At 45.0% G+C, this 24,631-nt stretch overlaps 1 pseudogene; it reads left to right on the top strand.

Moving 5' to 3' along the window:
- Positions 1-17,831: 17,831 nt before the first annotated feature.
- LOC123073106 (uncharacterized) lies at positions 17,832-17,970 on the top strand (annotated as a pseudogene).
- Positions 17,971-24,631: the final 6,661 nt, after the last annotated feature.

A 24,631-nucleotide genomic window follows, 5' to 3' on the forward strand; every position in this document is an offset into this window, starting at 1 on the left:
CTATCGGATGGTAATTTCACACATTTTTACTTACCTCAAAGCCTGTCAGGGGGCTGGTGCAGGCTTCGGTTAGTCCGCTCTTGGCGGACGAAACCTTCTGAATCACCACACTCATAAGAGTACGGTGCTCTTCATCTAGGGAAGCGCCGCGAAGAGCTTCCAACAGACAATCTGGCGCCTGGGGCGCAACGGAAGTCCTTGATACAGACGGCCCTCCCTCCATAACGAGGGGCTGCCCGCCTAAGTCCGGAACCACTAAAGGCTCCGGAACAGTGTTCGGCTGAGAGCCCGGCTTGCCGTGGCTCTCATCAACACGATCCGCGGGGACCTTGAACCCCGCGAGTCCGACGTCTGGGACGCCACCTTGAGGCGCCTCCAGGGCCACCTCTGACATCTCCGAGAGCCTTCGGGACAACACCTCCGTGTCATCCGCAGGGCGAGGAGAAGTGGCCGTCGGGAGTGAGTTCATTGCTGACTCACTCAAAGACCCGTCCAAAGACGATACCTTGGGATGGGTTCTGGCCGGACTGCATACAAGTTCGGCATTATAGCTAAACTATGAAGCAAAATTACGGTTGAGTGCGGACACTTACGATCGCACTAGGGGCTTCTTCCTGGGCAGCCACCCTTCCTCGCTATCGGCGGCGGTGGCGGAGTAGTCCGGAAGGGACACCTTTCCCTTCTTGGACGTCCCAGTCTCCCCCACAGGGGCGGCCTTCCTCTTCTTCCCTACCCTAGTACGGGGAGGTGGAGTTTCTCCCTGTTCCTCCCCGCCTCTGCAGGAGGAATCTGTCTCGTCGTCATCGGATGACAAGGGTATGACAGCCTTGCGCCGAGGTCCTCTCCTGGTCCCCTCGCCCGCCATCTCAGGCCCCCCATCCTTTCCGGATGGGGCGGCCTCCTATTCTTCTTCTTCTTCCCTTTCGGGGGAGGAGTGCGCCTCGTCGTCTTCGGATGAGGCTTGTGCAACCTTACTTCGGAGACCCTTTCGAGTCCCTGGGGCCTTCTTATCGGCCTTCTTCTCTGGCACCTTATAGGGCGCCGGGACCAGCATCTTCGTCAGAAGATCATTGGCTGGGCTTTCTGGCAACGAAGCCGGACTGTCAATCCGCTCCGCTTTCTCCACATACTCCTAAACAAATATACACAATCACTTAGGAATTCTCCATGAATACATTGGGAAGAACCGGACCCGGTGGCGGCCTGAGAACTCACCTGGGTAGGGTGCCATGCGGCGTGGATCCCACGGTCCTCGGTTATGAGAGGAGGTACTTCAGTGGCCTTGAACAACGCCTTCCATGTGTTCTTGTGCTTCATGCCATAGAGCCTCTGGAGCATCCGGTGTTCGGCTGGGACAAACTCCCACAGATTGAATGCCCGCCTTTGGCATGGCAGAATCCGGCAAATGAGCATGACTTGGATCGTCCTTCATGCCCTTGATGCAGTTGATGGGTCTGGTAAGCTCTGTAGATTCGCCCCATAATAGGCCCTTCTGTTCCTAGGAGGTGAGCCGCATAGGGGTTCCAGATTGGAAATCGGGGCCGCCGCCCAGCTGGCATCGCGTGGCTCGGTGATGTAGAACCACTCCGATTTCCACCCCTTCACGGTTTCCGCAAAGGAACCGTCAGGCCAGGTGACATTAGGCATTTTGCCCACCATGGCTCCTCTGCACTCCGCTTGCTGGCCGCTTGCGATCTTCGGCTTTACGCAGAAGGTTTGGAGCCACAAGCAGAGATGAGGCTTAATGCGGAGGAAAGCCTCGCACACGATGATGAACGCCGAGATGTTGAGGACGAAATTCGAGGCTAGATCATGGAAATCTAGCCCGTAGTAGAACATGAGCTTGCGTACGAAGGGGTGGAGTGGAAACCCTAGTCCACGGATGAAGTGGGCAAGGAACACGACCCTCTCATGGGGTCCTGGAGTCGGAATGACCTGCCCGCCGTCTGGTAGCCGGTGCGCTATATCTGCGGCCAAGTATCCGTCCGCCCGGAGATTCGCAATCTTCTTCTCCGTCACGGTGGAAGCCACCCACTTGCCTCCTGCTCCGGACATGACTAACTGTGCGGAGAAGACCTGGACTAGGGCGCTGGAGCTCGAAGGGGCAAGAGTACGTGAGGGAGGAAGAAGGCGTGGGTAAAAATGAGGAACTCTTATCCCTTTGTAGAGGCGACAAAAGCGGTGCGCCTCCCCACTAGCCTGTTGAGAATTGCTTACTTCCCAAGCACCACGATTGATGGCACGGGGGGATTACCCATACCCGTATTGATGAGAATCCCGTGATAAGGGGACATGATCTCTGCTTTGACAAGACGTGTCAAGAAAACCGCCTCGCAATACGCGCTCTGACTGGTTGTGAAAAGAAAAACGGTTCGATCTGATCATAATGACATATCACATCGTCTAAAAAGTTGTCAGCTGAAGTATCATTCTCTCTATGGTGGTATCTGAAGATCATCTTGCAGATCCGGACACGATCTACGTGTTCGATAACCATCTTGGAGTATTCGGAGGAGGAACCCACCTTGCAATGCCGAAGACAAGACTGCGCGCCGGACTCATCGTCATTGAAGTCTAGTTCAGGGGCTACTGAGGGAGTCCTGGATAGGGGGTATCCGGACAGCCGGACTATATACATCGTCCGGACTATAGAAGCGTCAAGATACAAGACTCAAGGCTTCGGCTCGTGTCTGGATGGGACTCTCCTTTGCGTGGAAGACAAGCTTGGCGATTCGGATATTATGTTTCCTTCCTTGTAATCGACTCCATGTAAACCCTAGCTCTCCGGTGTCTATATAAACCGGAGAGCATGGTCCTTAGAAGGCCGATCACAATGACAATCATACCATCATAGGCTAGCTCTTAGGGTTTAGCATCTACGATCTTGTGGTAGATCTACTCTTGTACTACACATATCTTCAATATTAATCAAGCAGGAAGTAGGGTTTTACCTCCATCGAGAGGGCCCGAACCTGGGTAAACATTGTGTCCCTTGCTTCATGTTACCATCAGCCTAAGACGCACAGATCGGGACCCCCTACCCAAGATCCGCCGGTTTTGACACCGACAGGAACCACGGATAAAAAATCTCCGTGTCAACATTGCGTTTGCTTCCTCAAATTCATCCTTTTACCTTCATATGCAATTGTTTTACATTCCGCTGCTATACTCTTAGAATTGCATGTGTAGGTTGATTGCTTGACTTGTGCTAAGTTGCTAAAATCTGCCAAGAACTAAAATTGGGAAAAGGCTAGATTTTTATTTGGTCAAGTAGTCTAATCACCCCCCTCTAGACATACTTTCGATCCTACAGCGGCCCTTGGGGGCTACATGTTGCTGCTCGAATCTACATGATCATATCTACAAAGTCCCTGCTCATTATTGCATAATGACCCGACATTTGGGGGCTACACATGTGAAGTGCAAAATATTCAGTTTATGACTGGTGGCTTAGATGAACAAACTGAATTTCTCCAAAGTTGCAGCATTTTAAAGCAAGTCTTAAGCTATCACTATGTTTTCTTCTTAAGACTTGGGGGCTACAGGTGATATGCATATCAGGGAGGAACATCTTCAAGTTCTTAGTTTTTTTAACAAACGAGGTATCATATTCTCAATTTTGGCCTGGATAAATCAGGAATGTTAATTACATGACCCGGTATCAGCAACAATCATAACCCGACATTATCAGTTGTGACCCAGCATTACCACTCATGACCCGGTATTATCAGTCATAAACCGGCAATTTCGAAGATCACAACTTGACAAGCTCTAGCATCATTAAGTCGGAGTATTCAAAAGCTGGTTCATCTCCAGAAGGACATCTTAAGTCCAATATTTTTATTAAGTCAGAGCATTGAAGGCCGACTCAAATGGATTCTTTTTTATCATAGTTTTCTACAAGAAAATTGATTATAAAGCTAGTATATTGACCCGGACTTTCCAGAAGAAGGAAATTACAAGGACTTAAGGATGATCAGGTGTCGGCTCAGAAAAAACTTTTAATTTGGGGCACAATCTGTAAAATTTGTTCTTGTGTTTGTTTTGCAGGATCAATTTAACATGGATATATCCAACTTAAACTGGGGTTAATGTCGGGGATATACCCCAGTTTGTAACCCGGTCTGATGTATGACCCGGCTGGAGCTTGGCAACTCACTGGTGACCCGCCCGGACCTGGCGACTCACAGGTAACCCACCCGAGCTTTGTGACTCAATAGTGACCCAGCGGACGAGTCAGATGGATGACAAGGCCCAAGGCCCAGACGGCTAGCTCATGTTATGGTAGGCCAACTTAAGAAGAAAGGCATAAGGAATATTCCCTCACAAAGGAAGCAAGACTAGGACTCCACTTGGAATAGAGTAATCCTAATCCTAATAGGACTAGTCATGTAACCCACCCCTCCAACTTATATAAGGAGCAGCAAGGCACCCCAAGAGGGAGGAGTTTTGAGACAGATAAATCCATAGCTCCCGAGAGAGAGTAGCCAAAAAGCACCATTGTAATCGTGAGCACCATGATCAATATCAATGAAGCAAGATGTAGGCTTTTACTTCCAATGTGAGGGGCCGAACCTGGTTAAAAAATCCTCGTGTCTCTCGTCCCACTCAACCCCTCTCAAGCTACTACATAGATGCGTTGGCCTCACGACTAAGTCCTCACACTAGGATATCTGCCATGACAAACCCACGACAATGCCCTCATGATTGATTCATATGGTGGCTCAATTCTTGTTCTAGGGAAGTGTTACATACCCTTCTTTAGTGGAAATTGAAATTTGATATTGCCTTCTTTCATATCAATCATGACACCAATAGTACGTAAGAACGGTCTACCAAGAATAATTGGACAAGACAGATTGAAATCAACATCAAGAACAATAAAATCTATGGGCACATAATTCCTATTTGCAAGGATGAGAACATCATTAATTCTTCCCATAGGCTTTTTAATAGTAGAATTTGCCAAGTATAAATTTAAAGAACATTCTACAATATCGGTAAGACCAAGCACATCACATAAAGATTTCAGAATAACACTAGCACCCAAGTCACATAAAGCAAAACACTCATAATTTTTAATCTTGACTTTGATAATAGGTTCCCGTTCATCATGCAATTTTCTAGGAATTGAAATCTCTAATTCCAACTTTTCTTCCAAAGCTTTCATCATAGCATCAACAATATGTTTAGTAAAAGCTTTATTTTGTTCATAAGCATGGGGTGAATTTATCATGGATTGCAACACAGAAATACAATCAATCAAAGAACAATTATCATAATTAAAATCTTTGTAATCCAAAAGAGTGGGCACATCACTAGTTAAAGTTTTGACCTCTTCAAACCCACTTTTATCAATTTTCTCAACAATATTTTCACCCTCTGAATTATCGGGATGCCTTCTAACTAAAGTTGACTCTTCTTCAGTCCCCTTTTCATCAATCTTAGTTTTAGTTAGAAGGCATCCCGATAATTTCGAGGGTGAAAATCTTGTTGAGAAAATTGATAGAAGTGGGTTTTGAGAGGTCAAAACTTTAACTAGTGATGTGCCCACTCTTTTGGATTACAAAGACTTTAATTATGATAATTGTTCTTTGATTGATTGTATTTATTTGTTGCAATCCATGATAAATTCACCCCATGCCTATGAACAAAATAATGCTTTTACTAAATATATAGTTGATGTTATGATGAAAGCTTTGGAAGAAAAGTTGGAATTAGAGATTTCAATTCCTAGAAAATTACATGATGAATGGGAACCTACTATCAAAGTCAAGATTAAAAATTATGAGTGTTTTTCTTTACGTGATTTGGGTGCTAGTGTTTCTACAATTCTGAAATCTTTATGTGATGTGCTTGGTCTTACCGATATCGAAGAATGTTTTGAAATTTGCACTTGGCGGGTTCTGCTATTAAAAAGCCTTTGGGAAGAATTAATGATGTTCTTATTCTTGCAAATAGGAATTATGTGCCTATAGATTTTATTGTTATTGATATTGATTGCAATCTGTTTTGTCCGATTATACTTGGTAGACCATTTTTACGTACTATTGGTGTCGTGATTGATATGAAAGAAGGCAATATTAAATTTCAATTTCCACTAAGGAAGGGTATGGAACACTTCCCTATAACAAGAATTAAGACACCATATGAATAAATCATGAGGGCATCTTATGGATCTAGAAATAAAGATGACAATACTTGAATCTTTGCATAATGCCTAGATAGGGGCATAAAATGATAGCGCTTGTTGGGAGGCAACCCAATGAATAAATTTTATTTTTGTCTTTTTCTTGCTGTTCTTGAGTGCTTGCACAATTATTCTACTGTTGATTGTGTTTTCTATGTTTTAATTAGTGTTTGTGCCAAGCAAAGCCTTAGGAATCATGTTGGCTGATAGTTGATTTGATCTTGTTGAAAAACAGAAACTTTTGCGTCCAGTAGAATAAATTCATTTTTAATAGAAGCGTGATAAAATCCTGATTTTTGTACAAAAAATTGATATACAAATTGCCTACCTTTTCCTAGTTTTGCATAATTTTTGAAGTTACATAGGTATTCGATGTTTTCAGATTACTACAGACTGTTCTGTTTTTAACAGATTATGTTTTCTTTGCGTTGTGTGCTTATTTTGATGAATCTATGGTTTGTATTGGAGGGTATAAGCTATAGTAAAGTTGGAATACAGTAGATATAATGCAAAAATAAAATATGAATGAGTTTGCAATAGTACTTAGAGTAGTAATTTGCTTTTTTTTATACTAACGGATAGGGGTGGGCATATAAACCGAAGACCGAAATACCAAACCGAAAGAACCGGCGCTGACACCGAACTGATTGAAACCGGTTACTTCGGTTGTTACTTCGGTCGTAACTTTTGTAGAACCTAAATTAGTTCATGATTCTCGGTTACAAGCCTTGGTTACAAGCCTCAGTTACCCGATAAACCGATATACTTCAAAATCTGAGAAATAGCCCAGCCCATTATCATTATCTGGCAACTCCCAAGGCCCAACAGGCTGGCACCCCACGTGAACTACTGAAAATTCACCCCCATTTCCCCATCTCACGCAATGCCCTGACCTAGCCGCCACAAGCGTTTCCTCCCTGGTATGCTCCCCCACCCGCGGTAGCGCTCTGCTCTCCTACCTCGTCTGCTGCCCCGCTGGTGGTGGCGCTATGCTCTCCTCCGCAGCCAGTGACGGCCACCTTGTGGACTAGCAGCCCGCAGCATGACTTATCTCCTCTCTTCTTTGTGATTTATTTTACCATCCCATCATATTATTCCTTGATGATTTCACGTTTTCTTGAGAAACTGATTAGGTGGATGATAACTTCTTGCCTTTAGACCTGATTGCGTTCGATTGACGATGTTTTCTTTCTCTGTTCAATCGTGTGTGTTGTCAAATAGCTTCGGTCTTGTTCGGTTATACGGGAAACTGAACCGAAGTCACGGCGTCCCAAACTCTCGGTTAGCAAGATTATGAAAGATTGATCGGTCATAGTTTCCAGGAAACCGAATTATCTATAACCCGAACAAACCGAACCAAAATTCTTGGTTAAACTGAATGCCTAGCCCTACTAACGGATCTCACGAAGGTTTTGTTGAGTTTTGTGTGATTGAAGTTTTCAAGTTTTGGGTGAGATCACGATGGATGAAGGAATAAGGAGTAAGAAGAGCCTAAGCTTGGGAATTCCCATGGCATCCCAAGCTATTATCTAAAAAAGAAGCAAGCAACTAAGCTTGCGGATGCCCGAGTGGCATCCCCTCTTTCTTCTAACGACCATCTATATTTTACTTGGAGCTATATTTTTATTCGTCACATATCATGAGTTTTGCTTGGAGCGTCTTGTATTATATGAGTCTTTGCTTGTTTTGATTTTTATTTTAAGTCAAGTATCCCTGCTGGACACACCTATTTGAGAGAGCCGAAATTATGTTATGACTTGTTAGAATTGCTCTCTATGCTTCACTTAAATCTTTTCGAGCTATGGAATTTCTCTAGTGCTTCACTTATATCTTTTTGAGCACGGTGTGCTCTATTATTTTGAAGAACTGTTCTCATGCTTCACTTAGGTTTATTTGAGAGTTAGTAAAAAATTTAAGAAATTCTCTCATGCTTCACTTATATTATTTTGAGAGAAGAAATTTTTTATGTGTTCTTCACTTAGATTTGTTTGAGCTATCAAAAGCAACATATGAAATTAGTCCCAAAGTGGTAGATATTCAAGAGGGATATAATAAAAACTTTCATGAAGATCATTGGACAAACTAAACTTGATTCCTTGTAATAGTTTTGTGATATGATGATATAATATGTGAGTCATGTTGATGAGTAATTATGCTTTAGTAAGAATATTGATGTTAAGGTTTGTGATTCCCTATGCAACCACGAAAGTCAATAGTTATGTAATGAAATTACATCCTACTTGTGGTGCATTATTCGGTGTTAGTTATGCTTAATGCTCACTTATGAGATTTTTTGTTTCTTGGTTGGATGCTTCTCAATCTGTTGCTAGCCTTCATTTGCACTAAGTATGATTACTACTTGTGCATCAAAAATCCTTAAACCGGTTTTGCCATATGAGTCCACTACACCTACCTATATGTAGTATTCTTTTGTCGTTCTAAGAAAATTTGTATGTGCCATCTCTAATTTTCAAAATAAATTTCCTTTTTGTGTGCTCGTACCGCTCATGAAATGATAGGGGGTGGCTTATATTTTTCCATGCTAGATGTGTTATTCTCAAGATGAGTGTTTATTCACTTGTCATTGCACGAGAGTACGTCAAAGGTATTAGGGATGCCCAGTCCCGAAATGAAAAATGAATTTAATTTATGTTGTCAAATAATAAATTCCTTGGAAAGTGTTGGTATGGATGGCACCCGTGGATTTGGTTAGCCGTGGAACGTGAAAGTATGGTGGAAAAAGGAATAAACTTTATTTTCTGTTTGGGAACCGACTATGATATATCTAGCAAGGAAAGTATTGGGAACTACTCGATCATTTTCATTGACACGAAAAGCATGCCACCCAAAATGTTTTTATCTCTATCTTTTTCATTTTGAGCTCTGGCACCTCTACAAATCCCTACTTCCCTCTGCAATGGGCTTTTCTTTTTTACTTGATGCAATTTTTATTTTTATTTGAGTCTCCATCTTCTCTTATAAAGCACCAACTAAGGGGCTCTATGATCGTACTTGAGCATTGGGTGTAGCTAATATGCGAGTGTGTTTCATGAATCGATCAATGATTGAGCATCATGGTCTAGGGATAACTTGCTTTAGTGTTGATATTTTGAAAGACATGGTTGCTTATTGATATGCTTGAGTATTGAAATCTTCATGTCAAAACTAGACTATTGCTTTGAATCATTTAAAATTCCAAATGTCCATGCTACAAAGAAAAGAATATGTGATGAACATGTTAGGTAGCATTCCACATCAAAAATTATGTTTTTATCATTTATCTACTCGAGGACGAGCAGGAATTAAGCTTGGGGATGCTGATACGTCTCCAACGTATCTATAATTTTTGATTATTCCATGTTGTTATATTATCAATCTTGGATGTTTTACAATCATTTTATAGCAACTTTATATCATTTTTTGGGACTAACCTATTGACATAGTCCCTAGTGCTAGTTGTTTTTTTGCTTGTTTTTACTTCATAGAAAATCAATACCAAACGGAGTCCAAACGCAGTGAAACATTTTGGAGAATTTTTCTAGTCCAGAAGACACATGGTGGGCCAAAGAAGTACCAAAGGGGTGCCTCGAGGGGGGCACAACCCACCTGGGCGCGCCCTGGTAGGTTGTGCCTACCTCGGTGCCTCCCGCACCACCTCTTTGCGATATAAATACCCCAATATTCCAAAAATCCTAGGGGAGTCGACAAAACACAATTCCAGCAGCCGCAAGTTCCAGAAACCACAGATCCAATCTAGACACCATCACGGAGGGGTTCATCATCCTCATTGGTGCCTCTCCGATGATGCGTGGGTAGTTCATTGTAGACCTACAAGTTCGTAGTTAGTAGCTAGATGGATTCCTCTCTCTCTTTTGATTCTCAATACAATGGTCTCTTGGAGATCTATTTGATGTAACTATTTTTGCGGTGTGTTTGTTCGAATCTGATGAACTTTGAGTTTATGATCAGATCTATGTTTTTTTCCATGAAAGTTATTTGAGTCTCTTGATCTATTATATGCATGATTACTTATAGCCTCGTATTTCTTCTTCGAATCTTTGGTTTAGTTAGGACTACTAGATCAATTTTTCTTGCCATGGGAAGAGGTGCTTTGTGATGGGTTCGATCTTATAGTGCTCAATCCCAGTGACAGAAAGGTAAATGACATGTATGTATCGTTGCTTTTAAGGATAAAATGATGGGGTATATTCCTACATGAATAGATCTTGTCTACATCATGACATCGTTCTTATTGCATTACTCCGTTTCTCCATGAACGTAATACACTAGATGCATGCTGGATAGCGGTTGATGTGTGGAGTAATAGTAATAGATGCAGGCAGGAGTCGGTCTACTAATCTTGGACGTGATGCCTATATAATGATCATTGCATGGATATCGTCATAATTATTTGAAGTTCTATCAATTGCCCAATAGTAATTTGTTTACCCACCGTATGCTATTTTTCTCGAGAGAAGTCACTAGTGAAATCTATGGCCCCCCGAGTCTCTTCTTTATCATATTTGCCTTCGAGATCTATTTTTATTCGCTTTTATTTTCAGATATATTAATCAAAAAAACCCAAAAATACCTTGCTGCAATTTTTTGTTATTTATTTTATCTCGCGTTCCCGCGAGATCTATTTATCCAATCTACTGCAATTTTATCTATCTTTTTACCCGGGAGGGATTGACAACCCTCTTTTATGCCGGGTTGCAAGTATTTGTTCTTTGTGTGCATGTACCATTCACGTAGTGTTGCGTGGTTCTCCTACTGGTTCGATAACCTTGGTCTCATCACTGAGGGAAATACCTACCATAGTTGTGCTGCATCATCTCTTTCTCTTTGGGGAAATACCGACGTAGTTCAAGCCGCATCACCCCTCTCGTAGCTTTTCATCTCCATGGATAGATCTTGCGTGTGCCTAGAAATTTTTTGTTTTCCATGCAACATTACCCAATAGTGGTATCTGATCTAGGTCTATGCGTAGATGATATGCATGAGTAGAACACAAAGGAGTTGTGGGCGGTGATGGTCATACTGCTTACCACCAATGTCTTATTTTGATTCGGCGGCATTGTGGGATGAAGTGGCCCGGACCAACCTTACATGTCCATGCCCATGAAACCGGTTCCACCGACTGATGGCTGGTGGGTGTGGCTGGCAGGTGTCTGTTTCTCCTGCTTTAGCTGAATCAAATTTGACTACGGTCGGTCCTTGAAGAAGGTTAAAACAGCAAACTTGATAATCACCATTCTGGTTTTGCGTAGGTAAGAACGGTTCTTGCTAGTTGCCCGTAGCAGCCACGTAAAACTTGCAACAACAAAGTAGAGAACGTCTAACATGTTTTTGCAGGGTATGTTGTGATGTGATATGGTCAGGACTTGATGTGATATACATTGTTGTATGAGATGATCATGTTTTGTAATATCGACAACCGGCAAGAGCCTTAGGGTTGACTCTTAATTATTGTATGAAATGCAAGCGCCATGTAATTGCTTTACTTTATTGCTATGTGTTAGCAATAGTTGTAGAAGCAGTAGTTGGCGAGACAACCCCGATGCAACGATGGAGATCAAGGTGTTGATCCGGTGACGATGGAGATCATGACGATGCTTTGGAGATGGAGATCGAAAGCACAAGATGATGGCCATATCATGTCACATATTTTGATTGCATGTGACGTTTATCCTTTATGCATCTTATTTTGCTTAGAACGACGGTAGCATTATAAGATGATCCCTTCACTAAATTTCAAGATAAAAGTGTTCTCCCCGAGTATGCACCGTTGCAAAAGTTTGCCATTTTGAAGCACCTCGTGATGATCGGGTGTGATGGACTCTACGTTCACATACAACAGGTGTAAGACAGTTTTGCACATGCAAAATACTTGGGTTAAACTTGACGAGCCTAGCATGTACAGACATGGTCTCGGAACACTAGAGACCAAAAGGTCGAACGTGAGTCATATAGTAGATATGATCAACATATAGATGTTCACCATTGATGACTATCCCATCTCACGTGATGATCGGACATGGGTTAGTTGATTTGGATCATATATCACTTAGATAACTTGAGGGATGTTAATTTAAGTGGGAGTTCATTAGTAATTTGATTATAACTTAATTTATCATGAACTTAGTCTTAATATTTTTGCACACATATGTTGTAGATCAATGGCCCGTGCTACCATTCCCCTGAATTTTAATGCGTTCCTAGAGAAAGCTAAGTTGAAAGATGATGGTAGCAACTACACGGACTGGGTCCATAACTTGAGGATTATCCTCATTGTTGCACAAAATAGTTATGTCCTTGATGCACCGCTAGGTAACAGACCTGCTGCGGGAGCTACTGAAGATGTTATGAACGTCTCGTAGACTTGATCTGATGACTACTCAATAGTTCAGTGTGCCATGCTTTACGGCTTAGAACTGGGGCTTCAAAGACGTTTTGAACACCACGAAGCATATGAGATGTTCCAAGAGCTAAAGTTGATATTTCAAGCTAATGTCTGGCTTGAGAGATATGAAGTCTCCAACAAGTTCTATAGCTGCAAGATGGAGGAGAACAATTCTGTCAGTGAACACATACTCAAAATGCTTGGGTATCATAACCACTTGACTCAACTAGGGATTGATCTTCCAGTTGAGAGTGTTATTGACAGACTTCTTCAGTCACTGCCACCAAGCTACAAAGGCTTGGTGATGAACTATAATATGCAAGGGATGACGAAAACGATTCCCGAGCTCGTCGCAATGCTTAAGGCCGCGGAGGTAGAAATCAAGAAGGAGCATCAAGTACAATTGATGGTTACCAAGACCACTAGTTTCAAGAAAAAGGGCAAGGGAAAGAAAAGGAACTTCAATAAGAATGGCAAGCAAGTTTCCACTCCCATAAAGAAGCCCAAAGCTGGACCCAAGCCTGAAACTAAGTGCTTCTACTGCAAAGGGAATGGTCACTGGAAGCGGAACTGCCCCAAATACTTAGCGATAAGAAGGATGGCAAAGTGAACAAAGGTATATTTGATATACATGTTATTGATGTGCCTTACTAATGCTCGTAGTAGCGTCTAGGTATTTGATACTGGTTCGGTTGCTCATATTTGTAACTTGAAATAGGAGCTGCGGAATAAATGATGATTGGCTAAGGACGAGGTGATGATGCGCATCGGGAATGGTTCCAAGGTCGATGTGATCGCCGCCGGCATGCTACCTCTACTTACCTTCGAGATTAGTTTTAGACCTCAATAATTGTTATTTGCTGCCAGCGTTAAGCATGAACATTATATCTGGATCTTGTTTAATGCGAGACGGTTATTCATTTAAGTCAGAGAATAATGGTTGTTCTATTTATATGAGTAATATCTTTTATGGTCATACACCTTTGGTGAATGGTCTATTCTTGTTGAATCTCGATCGTAGTGATACACATATTCATAATATTGATGCCAAAAGATGCAAAGTTGATAATGATAGTGGAGCATACTTATGGCACTATCGTGTAGGTCATATTGGTGTAAAGCGCATGAAGAAACTCCATACAGATGGACTTTTGGAATCACTTGATTAATGAATCTTTTGATACTTGCGAACCATGCCTCATGGGTAAGATGACTAAAACTCCGATCTCCGAAACAATGGAGCGAGCTAATACTTATTGGAAATAATACATACCGATCTATGTGTCCGATGAGTGTTGAGGTACGCGGTGGGTATCATTATTTTCTGACCTTCATAGATAATTTGAGTAGGTATGGTTATATCTACTTGATGAAACACAAGTATGAAACATTTGAAAAGTTTAAAGAATTCCAGAGTGAAGTGGAGAATCATCATAACAAGAAAATAAAGTTTCTACAATCTGATCGTGGAGGCAAATATTTGAGTTACGAGTTTGGCCTTCATTTAAAACAATGTGGAATTGTTTCACAACTCACGTCACCTGGAACACCACAGCGTAATGGTGAGTCTGAATGTCGTAACCGTACTTTATTAGATATGATGCATTCTATGATGTCTCTTAATGATTTGCCTTTATTATTTTGGGGTTATGCATTAGAGACATCCGCATATACGTTAAATAGGCACCGTCTAAATCCGTTGAGATGACACCGTATGAACTTTTGTTTGGAAAGAAACCTAAGATGTTGGTTCTTAAAGTTTGGGAATGCGACGCTTATGTCCAAAGGCTTCATCCTGATAAGCTCAAACCCAAATAAGAGAAGTGCATCTTCATAGGATACCCTAAGGAAACTATTGGGTACACCTTCTACCACAAATCAGAAGGCAAGATCTTTGTTGCCAAGAATGGGTCCTTTCTAGAGAAGGAGTTTCTCTCGAAAGAAGTGAGTGGGAGGAAAGTAGAACTTGATGAGGTAACTGTACCTTCTCTCTAATTGGAAAGTAGCACATCAGAGAAAACCATTCTCATGATGCCTACACCAAATAGAGAGGAAGCTAATGATGATGATCATGAAACTTCGGATCAAGTTACTATTGAACCTCGTAAGTCAACCAGAACACGTATCACACCAGAGTGGTATGGTAACCCTGTCATGTAAGTCATGTTGTTAGACAACGACAAACCTACATACTATGATGTGCCCAGATTCTGAGAAATGGCTTGAGGCCATGAAATCTGAGATAGGATCCATGTATGAGAACAAAGTATGGACTTTGGTGGACTTACCCAATGGTCGGCAAGCCATTGAGAATAAATGGATCTTCAAGAAGAAGACGGACACTGATGGTAATATACTACCTACAAAGCTCGACTTATTGCAAAAGGTTTTAGACAAGTTCAAGGGGTTGACTATGATGAGACTTTCTCACCCGCAGCGATGCTTAAGTCTATCTGAATCACGTTAGCAATTGCCGCATTTTATGATTATGAAATCTAGCAAATGGACGTCAAAACTGCATTCCTTAATGGATTTGTTAAAGAAGAGTTGTAAATGATGCAACCGGAAGGTTTTGTCGATCCTAAAGGTGCTAACAAAGTGTGCAAGCTCCAGCGATCCATCTATGGACTGGTGCAAGCATCTCGGAGTTGGAATATACACTTTGATGAGATGATCAAAACATATGGTTTTATACAGACTTATGGTGAAGCCCGTATTTAAATAAAGTGAGTGGGAGCTCTGTAGCATTTCTGATATTATATGTGGATGACATATTGTTGATTGGAAATGATGTAGAATTTCCGGATAGCATAAAAGGATACTTGAATAAGAATTTTTCGATGAAAGACCTCAATGAAGCTACTTACATATTGGGCGTCAAGATCTATAGACATAGATCAAGACGCTTAATAAGACTTTCACAAAGCACATACCTTGATAAAGTTTTGAATAAGTTAAAAGTGGATCAGTCAAAGAAAGGGTTATTGCCTGTGTTACAAGGTGTAAAATTGAGTAAGACTCAAAGCCCGACCACGGTAGAAGATAGAGAGAGAATGGAAGTCATTCCCTATGCCTCGGCCATAGGTTCTATAAAGTATGTCATGCTATGAACCAGACCTGTTGTGTGCCTTGCCATGAAGTCTGGCAAGGGGGTACAACAGTGATCCAGGAGTGGATCATTGGACAGCGGTAAAAATTATCCTTAGTTACCTAAGAGGGCTAAGGAAATGTTTCTCGATTATGGAGGTGTTAAAGAGTTCATCATAAAGGGTTACATTGATGCAAGCTTTGACATTGATCCGGATGACTCTAAGTCTCAATCTAGATACGTATTGAATGTGGGAGCAATTAGCTAGAATAGCTCCATGTAGAGCATTATAGACATAGAAATTTGCAAAGTACACACAGATCTGAATGTTGAAGACCCGTTGACTAAAACCTCTCTGACAAGCAAAATATGATCACACCTTTTGTGTGTTAATCACATGGCGATGTGAACTAGATTATTGACTCTATTGAACTCTTTGGGTGTTAATCACATGGCAATGTGAACTAGATTATTGACTCTAGTGCAAATGGGAGACTGATGGAAATATGCCCTAGAGGCAATAATAAAATGGTTACTATTATATTTCCTTAATCATGATAAAGGTTTATTATTCATGCTAGAATAGTATTGACCGAAAACTTAAATACATGTGTGGATACATAAACAAATACCGTGTCCCTAGTGAGCCTCTACTAGACTAGCTTATTGATCAAGAGATGGTTAAGGTTTCCTAATGACATGTGTTGTCACTTGATAACGAGATCACATCATTAGGAGAATGATGTGATGGACAAGACCCATCTGTTAGCATAGCATATGATCGTTCAGTTTATTGCTACCGCTTTCTTAATGTCAAATACATATTCCTTCGACCATGAGATCATGCAACTCCTGAATACCGGAGGAATACCTTGTGTGCTATCAAACGTCACAACGTAACTGGGTGATCATAAATATGCTCTACAAGTATCTCTGAAGGTGTTTGTTGAGTCGGCATGGATGGAGATTGGGATTTGTCACTCCGTGTATCAGAGATGTATCTCTGGGCCCTCTCGGTAATACAGCATCACGAGAAGCTTGCAAGAAAAGTGACTAAGGAGTTAGTTACAAAATGATGTATTATGGAACAAGTAAAGAGACTTACCAATAACAAGATTGAACTAGGTATGGAGATACCGATGATCGAATCTCGGGAAAGTAACATACCGACAGACAAAGGGAATTACGTATGTTGTCATAAAGGTTCGACCGATAAAGATCTTCGTAGAATATGTAGGAACCAATATGGGCATCCAGGTCCCGCTATTGGTTATTGATCGAAGAGGCGTCTCGGTCATGTCTACATCATTCTCGAACCTGTAGGGTCCGCACGCTTAATGTTCATTGACGATATAGTATGTTAAACGAGTCTGTAGCCTAACCGTAGGTTGTTAGGATCAGCTCGTGTGCTGTATAGATAATGATCAAGTTAGGTTGTTGTAGATAAAATCCTAACTGAATTGTATCTATCTTGTACCCTGCCTGAGTATAAATGGAAGGCAAGGCCTGACGCATAAGTCACGGCAATTCATTCCTTTTGACTTGGTATTAGAGCGATAAGATCCTCTCCCATCGATCTCTCCCTCCCCGCTGCCGCCATGTCAGGCCCTGCCGCCATCAACTCCACCTCCGGTTCCCTCACCTCTCCCAATGCCCGTGTCCTCGCCACCGCTGCTAGCTCCTCCGCTCCTGTCTCGATCTCCTCGATCGGCAATCTCATCACGATCCGTCTCACAAGGGACAACTTTCTCCTCTGGAAGACGCAGGTTGTCCCGGTGCTCCACTCCCATGGCCTCTTCGGTTACGTCGATGGCTCGGAGCAGCCGCCGTCCTACACCATCACCATCGACGCCGGCGCCGATGCCAAGGAGGAGGCAAACCCGCTCTTCCTTCAGTGGTACCAGCGAGACCAGTTGGTGCTCATTGCACTGCTGGGCTCCATGACGGAGGATGTGCTTGGTCAGATGACACTCATGACCACCTCCGCCGCCGTCTGGGTGGCCCTCCATGACATGTTCTCCTCGCAGAACAAGGCGCGTCTCATGCAGATGCATTTTCAGCTGTCGAACCTGAAGAAGAAGGACCTCACCGCCACTGAATACTTCAACAAGATGAAGGGCTTTGTTGATGCTATGGCGTCCATTGGCAAGCCTCTTGGCGATGACGAGATCCTCGGCTACATGCTGGCCGGTCTTGGGTCTGAATTTGAACCTCTGGTGGCCTCCATCACCGCTCGCGAGGAGCCGATCAGCCTTGGCAGCTTCTACGCGTTCCTCGTCAGTGCCGAGCTCCGCATGGAACAGCAGGCGTCCGTGGGCGAACTCCACTCCTCCGCCAACTCTGCAGCACGCAACTCTGATGGCCAGCGCAATGGCGGGCGCGGCGGCCACGGAGGTCAAGTTGGAGGCCAAGGCGGTCAAGGCGGTCAAGGCCGTGGCCGTGGTTGCGGCAAGTACATCAAGTGTCAGGTGTGCTCCAAGTTTGGCCATGATGCTCTACACTGCAGGAACCGCTTCAACCATGCCTATCAGCCTGAAGATAACCGTGAGCGTTCCGGCAACACCGTGCACTCCGGCGGCGTCGAGTATCCGAGCTGGTACATGGACTCGGGTGCCACCGATCATCTGACCGGCGACCTCGACAGGCTCACCATCCAGGAGCGCTACCACGGCAAAGATCAAGTGCAAGTCGCCAATGGTACAGGTTTGTCTATTTCGCATATTGGTCAATCTGCTATTTCTGGCTCGTCACGTCCACTCTATCTTTGCAACATATTGCATGTTCCACATGTTAGCAAAGATCTTTTATCCGTGCACAAGTTAACCTCTGATAATGATGCTATTGCTGAATTTCACCCTGATCGATTCTATCTTAAGGACCGGGCAACGAGGGCGGTTCTTCTTCAAGGTAGATGTCGTGGCGGTCTCTACCCGGTGCTAAGCCTCAGGTCGTTCGTGTCCAGTCGTCGAGCGCTCTCCAGCATGAAGCTTTCTCATGATCTTTGGCATCAACGCTTAGGTCATCCCAGCAAAAGTGTCGTCGAGTCCGTTCTTAGGTTAAATAAATTTGCTTGTGCACCATCTGTCGAATCTAGTGTCTGTGATGCGTGTCAACGTGCTAAAGTCCATCAGTTGCCTTTTAGGGATTCTACTCATGTAACCCATGCACCTCTCGAACTTATTCATTCTGATGTATGGGGGCCAGCAACCACTTCGGTTGGGGGTTTTAAATATTATGTGAGTTTTCTTGATGATTATAGTCACTTCACCTGGATATATCTTCTTAAATGCAAATCTAAAGTAGAGCAAATTTTCTACACTTTTCAGAAGCGCGTTGAACGCATGTTAAACACCAAGATTAAAACAGTCCAGACCGATTGGGGTGGCGAGTATCGTCGTCTCTCTAAATATTTCTATCGTGAGGGAATCACCCATCGAGTAACTTGTCCACATACTTCCCAGCAAAATGGCATCGCTGAACGGAAGCACCGCCATATCGTGGAAACCGGCATTGCTCTCCTTGCACACTCTTTTCTCCCTGTAAAATTCTGGGAGAAGCATTTGTGACTGCCTGTTACCTTATAAATCGCATGCCCACTCGTACACTGAAAAATTCTTCACCAGTCGAACGTCTCCTAAATGAACAGCCTGATTACACTTTCCTCCGTGCCTTTGGCTGTGCATGCTGGCCAAACTTGCGCCCATATAACAATCACAAGCTTGCTTTCCAGTCTCGCCAATGTGCATTTCTTGGGTATAGCTCCATGCACAAAGGCTACAAATGCTTAGATCGCTCAACGGGTCATATCTACATTTCTCGTGACGTCGTTTTCGACGAGCAAGTTTTTCCTTTTGCATGCACAACACCCACGCCACCACTCCTCCTCACGCCACCATCTGTTTTTCCTCGTTCCGAGCCAGTTATTGCTAATGACCGCATGCGGAACTATGACTTAACCTTGCTTCCTGATGGTTCGTCTAGCCTTGATTCTTGTGCAGGTTCAGATCCCTCTGTCTCGTCTTCACCCTCTGGTGCAACGCCTGCAGCCAGCCGAGGGACGCCCACCACTGGATCAGCCTCACCATGCACTCCACTTCGGTCACCTTCAGGCGGGTCGAGTCAGGACGATACGTCACCAGGCGAGCCCTCTGGTCGCTCCCTCGAATTTGGGCCAGCCTCCCCTGCGTCTCCGGATGCGGCCGATGAGCCGGCACAGGACTCAACTCCCATGGCGTTTCCTGAGCTACAGGCTGTTCCAACGCCTGTGGCCGGCGCTCCTGCAGCTCCACATCGCATGCAGACGCGGCTTCGCGACAACTCGTCAAGAAGCTGGTGCCGACGGACGGCACTGTGCGCTACGATCCTCGGCGGCGCGCTTTTCATGTTGAACCACGGTCCTATCAACACGCGCTTGCCGACCACCAGTGGCGCGCCGCCATGGAAGCCGAATACTCTGCTCTCCAGCACAACCACACATGGACATTGGTTCCGCGGCTGCCTGGCAAGAATATCATTGGGTGCAAATGGGTGTTCAAAGTCAAGCATAAATCTGATGGATCTCTTGACAAGTTCAAGGCTCGCCTGGTCGCTCGTGGGTTCACTCAACAGTATGGCATCGATTATTCAGATACTTTCTCTCCTGTTGTGAAGCCTGCTACAGTGCGTTTGGTGCTCTCCCTGGCTGTTTTCCGTGGCTGGCATCTTCGTCAAGTGGACATCAGCAACGCATTTTTGCATGGAATTCTTGAGGAGGAGCCATACATGCAACAGCCGCTGGGGTTCCAAGATCCGAGTCGTCCGCACTATGTCTGCAAGCTTCAGAAGGCTTTGTATGGGTTGAAGCAGTCACCGCATGCTTGGTATGCTCGGCTTCATGATCGTCTTCAACAACTTGGTTTTGTGCCGTCTGCAGCAGACACTTCGTTGTTCATCTTTCATGAAAATGGTGTCACTCTTTACATGCTGGTGTATGTTGACGACATAGTCATCGTTGGCTCTTCCACGAGGGCGGTTGAATGCCTGCTCTGTCAGCTCTCTGCTACCTTCCCTATTAAGGATCTTGGTCCATTGAATTATTTCTTGGGCATTGAAGTAATCCGCAATTCCGGGGGAATCAACCTTGTTCAGCAGAAGTATGCACTCGATCTACTGGAACGCTCAAACATGGAGAATTGCAGACTAGTTCCAACGTCGATGTGTACACATGAGAAGCTCACCCAGGAGTCTGGCCAAGCACTAAATGAGGATGATGCCTTCAAGTACAGGAGCACGGTAGGCGCGTTGCAATACTTGACACTGACAAGGCCAGACTTGTCGTTTGCAGTGAACAAAGTGTGCCCGTATTTGTCACGTCCCACTGATGTACATTGGGAAGCAGTGAAAAGAATCCTTCGCTTTGTCAGAGGAACAGTATCCACCGGCTTATCCATTCGGCGCTCGCCTTCAGTCCTCATGAGTGTGTTCACTGACGCGGATTGGGCCGGCTGCAGCGACGATCGTCGTTCCACGGGTGGCTTTGCGGTCTTCCTCGGACCAAATCTTATATCCTGGAGCGCCAGAAAGCAACCAACGGTGTCTCGTTCCTCGACTGAAGCTGAATACAAGGCGCTGGCAAATGGCACCGCTGAAGCTACGTGGTTACAGTCGCTGCTAAAGGAACTGCAGGTAGCTCAGCCTCGACCCCCTGTACTGTGGTGTGACAATCTCGGGGCGACGTATCTCACTGCGAACCCAGTTTTTCATGCACGCACAAAGCATATAGAGGTGGGCTTCCATTTTGTGCGAGAAAAGGTTGCCATGGGTGCTCTGGACGTTTGGTTCGTCTTTTCAGCAGATCAAGTTGCAGACGCCTTCACTAAACCTCTCACCAAGCAGACACTCGAGCGACTCCGTTCCAATCTCAACCTCTGTACCGGTTGAGATTGCGGGGGAATGTTAAACGAGTCTGTAGCCTAACCGCAGGTTGTTAGGATCAGCTCGTGTGCTGTATAGATAATGATCAAGTTAGGTTGTTGTAGATAAAATCCTAACTGGATTGTATCTATCTTGTACCCTGCCTGAGTATAAATGGAAGGCAAGGCCTGACGCATAAGTCACGGCAATTCATTCCTTTTGACTTAGTATTATATGAGTTATGTGAATTGGTGACTGAAGATTATTTGGGGTCCTGGATGGGATCACGAACATGACGAGGAGCTCTGTAATGGTCCGAAGGTAAAGATTGATATATAGGACGATGCTATTTCGTCACCGAAAAGGTTCGGAGTGTATCGGGTAGACATCAAATCACCGGAATGGGTTTCGAGAAGCCCCGGGAGGTTAAAGGGCCATATGGGCCAAGAGAGGGGAGCACCCCAGCCCACAAGAGGCTGGCGCACCCCTCCTCTAGGCCACCGGCCCAATAGATGTAAAGGGGGAGGGCTATCCCCTCTTTCCTTCCCTCCACCTAAGAGGAAGGAAAGGAGGGGGCGGCACCTCTTCCTGCCTCCCCCCCCCCCCTGTCGGTGTCAAAACCGGCGGATCTCGGGTAGGGGGTCCCAAACTGTGCGTCTAAGGCTAATGGTAACAGGAGACTGGGGACACGATGTTTTACCCAGGTTCGGGCCCTCTCGATGGAGGTAATACCCTACTTCCTGCTTGATTGATCTTGATGATATGAGTATTCCAAGAGTTGATCTACCACGAGATCAGAGAGGCTAAACCCTAGAAGCTAGCCTATGGTATGATTGTTGTTGATGATGATGAGTCCTACGGACTAAACCCTCCGATTTATATAGACACCGGAGGGGGCTAGGTTACACAGAGTCGGTTTACAGAGGAGGAGATATACATCCGAATCGCCAAGCTTGCCTTCCACACCAAGGAGAGTCCCATCCGGACACGGGATGAAGTCTTCTGTCTTGTATCTTCATAGTCCAACAGTCCGGCCAAAGTATATAGTCCGGCTGTCCGGATACCCCCTTATCCAGGACTCCCTCAGTAGCCCCCGAACCAGGCTTCAATGACGATGAGTCCGGCGCGCAGATTGTCTTCGGCATTGCAAGGCGGGTTCTTCTCCAAATCCGGTGCACCCTCGTGGCGAATAGTGTCCGGCCTCCCAGTAAGGTTGTACTCCTCGGCTTCTATGCCCCAATAATGGCCATCTCCACGTGTCGATCGAAGATGAGGGGCCGGGGCATTTTTGCATTTGCCACCCTAATCCCGTAGGTGAGCTGTCTATTTGAAGAGACGGGGATCTTCAGATCCAAATCACACCATCTTCCCCCAAGCAAGCATTTCACAGAGCACGCCCAAAAGAGGCCATCCCATCATGACCGATCGCCGCAGCCCCGCTCGCCGCTCCCCTAGCCCGAAGCCAGGGGATTGGGAGAAGTGTTCCATCCCTCACAGCTGCTTGATAGAGCTGCAGACCAAAGGGTTCCTTCCGTCCGCATATATGGTTCACGTCTGATCCGGACTAGCCACCTATAATGGCGGGGAGCAAGCGGAGAGATTCCCTAACCCATCTCAGGGGAGTGGGTATGCCTTGTCCCATATTTGCTAAGAGGTGTCGGGTTTCCAATCCACCCATTCCTTCGCGGGCTCCTGGAGTTCTACGGTCTCCAGTTGCATAATCTTACCCCTGCCTCCATACTGCACATTGCGGGCTACGTTGCCCTCTGCGAGCTGTTCCTGGGCTGTTAAGCTCATTTTGAGCTATGGAAGAGGTTGTTCTGCCTCATCCCCCACAACCAGGTGGGATCCATATATCAAGTGGGTGGAGCCGAAATATGGCGCATCGCCCAGACCGGATACCTATCCGGTACTCCAAAGAAGGCGTCCGAAGACTAGCCCTCGGAGTGGTTTTATGTCGATGACATTCCCCTTCCGGACCCAGTCCGGACGGGCCTTCCTGAGTTCACCAATACTCCGCTGAAGAAACGCCAGAGCTGGCGCCCTTGGAGCCCCCAGGAGGAAGAAAACAGGGAAGTCTTCTATCTGATGAGCCGGATACAAACCCTGGCCAAATTAGGATTGACAATAATCGAAGTCAGGTCGATATGTATTATAAGGGGAGTGCAGCCACTTCAATATAGGGGAAAACCCATGTGGCACTTCAATGGAGAAGACGATGCCTCCCACTGCGGTCGCAAAGGTCCGGACTCCGCCACATCCTTGGCGAGGATACTATCCAAATTATACAAGGGAGAAGAAGAGGAGTTCCTCCGCATTAAACCACAGGACGGATTTTCCATGTACAACCCCCGAAGCTGGGTAAGTTGTTATTCGTTACTTAACTCTATTCATGCTTACCTTCTTGACCACAATTATTTACTTTACTGTTTTAAAAGCAGGAACTGAGGAAGGCCGTAAAAGAGTTCCACGGCCCTTCTCCGCAGCCAGAAGATCCCGGTCAGGCTCTCGACTCCGGACTTGAAGAAGATCCGGACATATTCGTGGAATTTTTCGACGGGACCTTCTACCAAGCAAGCAGTGGCGGCTCCCTGGTGGCCATCATCGCAGATTATCCCGGACTACTACCCGTGTCGCGCGTAAGTAATGTTGGGGTTCCAACCTTCCGAAAGGATTCCTTCATTCTGCCACACCTTATAATCACATGCCGTATTTTTATAGAAACGGTGATCTGGATGTTGTGCGGGACCCGCGGGGGCCTCTCAACAAGAGGCGCCTAGACAAGGCAGGATTAAAAGGAAGGCGGTCAGGAGCGGCAGGCAGGCACAGAGGTATTCATTAAACTTGCCCCATGGCCTATTTGGTCTATTCATCGAGACGCGATGACTTTAATTATGTCCTGTCAGGAAGCGCCGGGCTGTGTCCGGGGACCCTACCGGCCACGCCTCCAGTAGCCGGATTCCTGGACCGGATTCACAGGCGGAGGCTGATGTGGGGACAGTGCCAAACTGTCCTCCTATGGAGGATATGGATATGATTTCCGCCACAAATTCAAAAG

The sequence above is a fragment of the Triticum aestivum genome, chromosome 3B (assembly GCF_018294505.1).
Source record: "Triticum aestivum cultivar Chinese Spring chromosome 3B, IWGSC CS RefSeq v2.1, whole genome shotgun sequence".
Taxonomy (NCBI): domain Eukaryota; kingdom Viridiplantae; phylum Streptophyta; class Magnoliopsida; order Poales; family Poaceae; genus Triticum; species Triticum aestivum.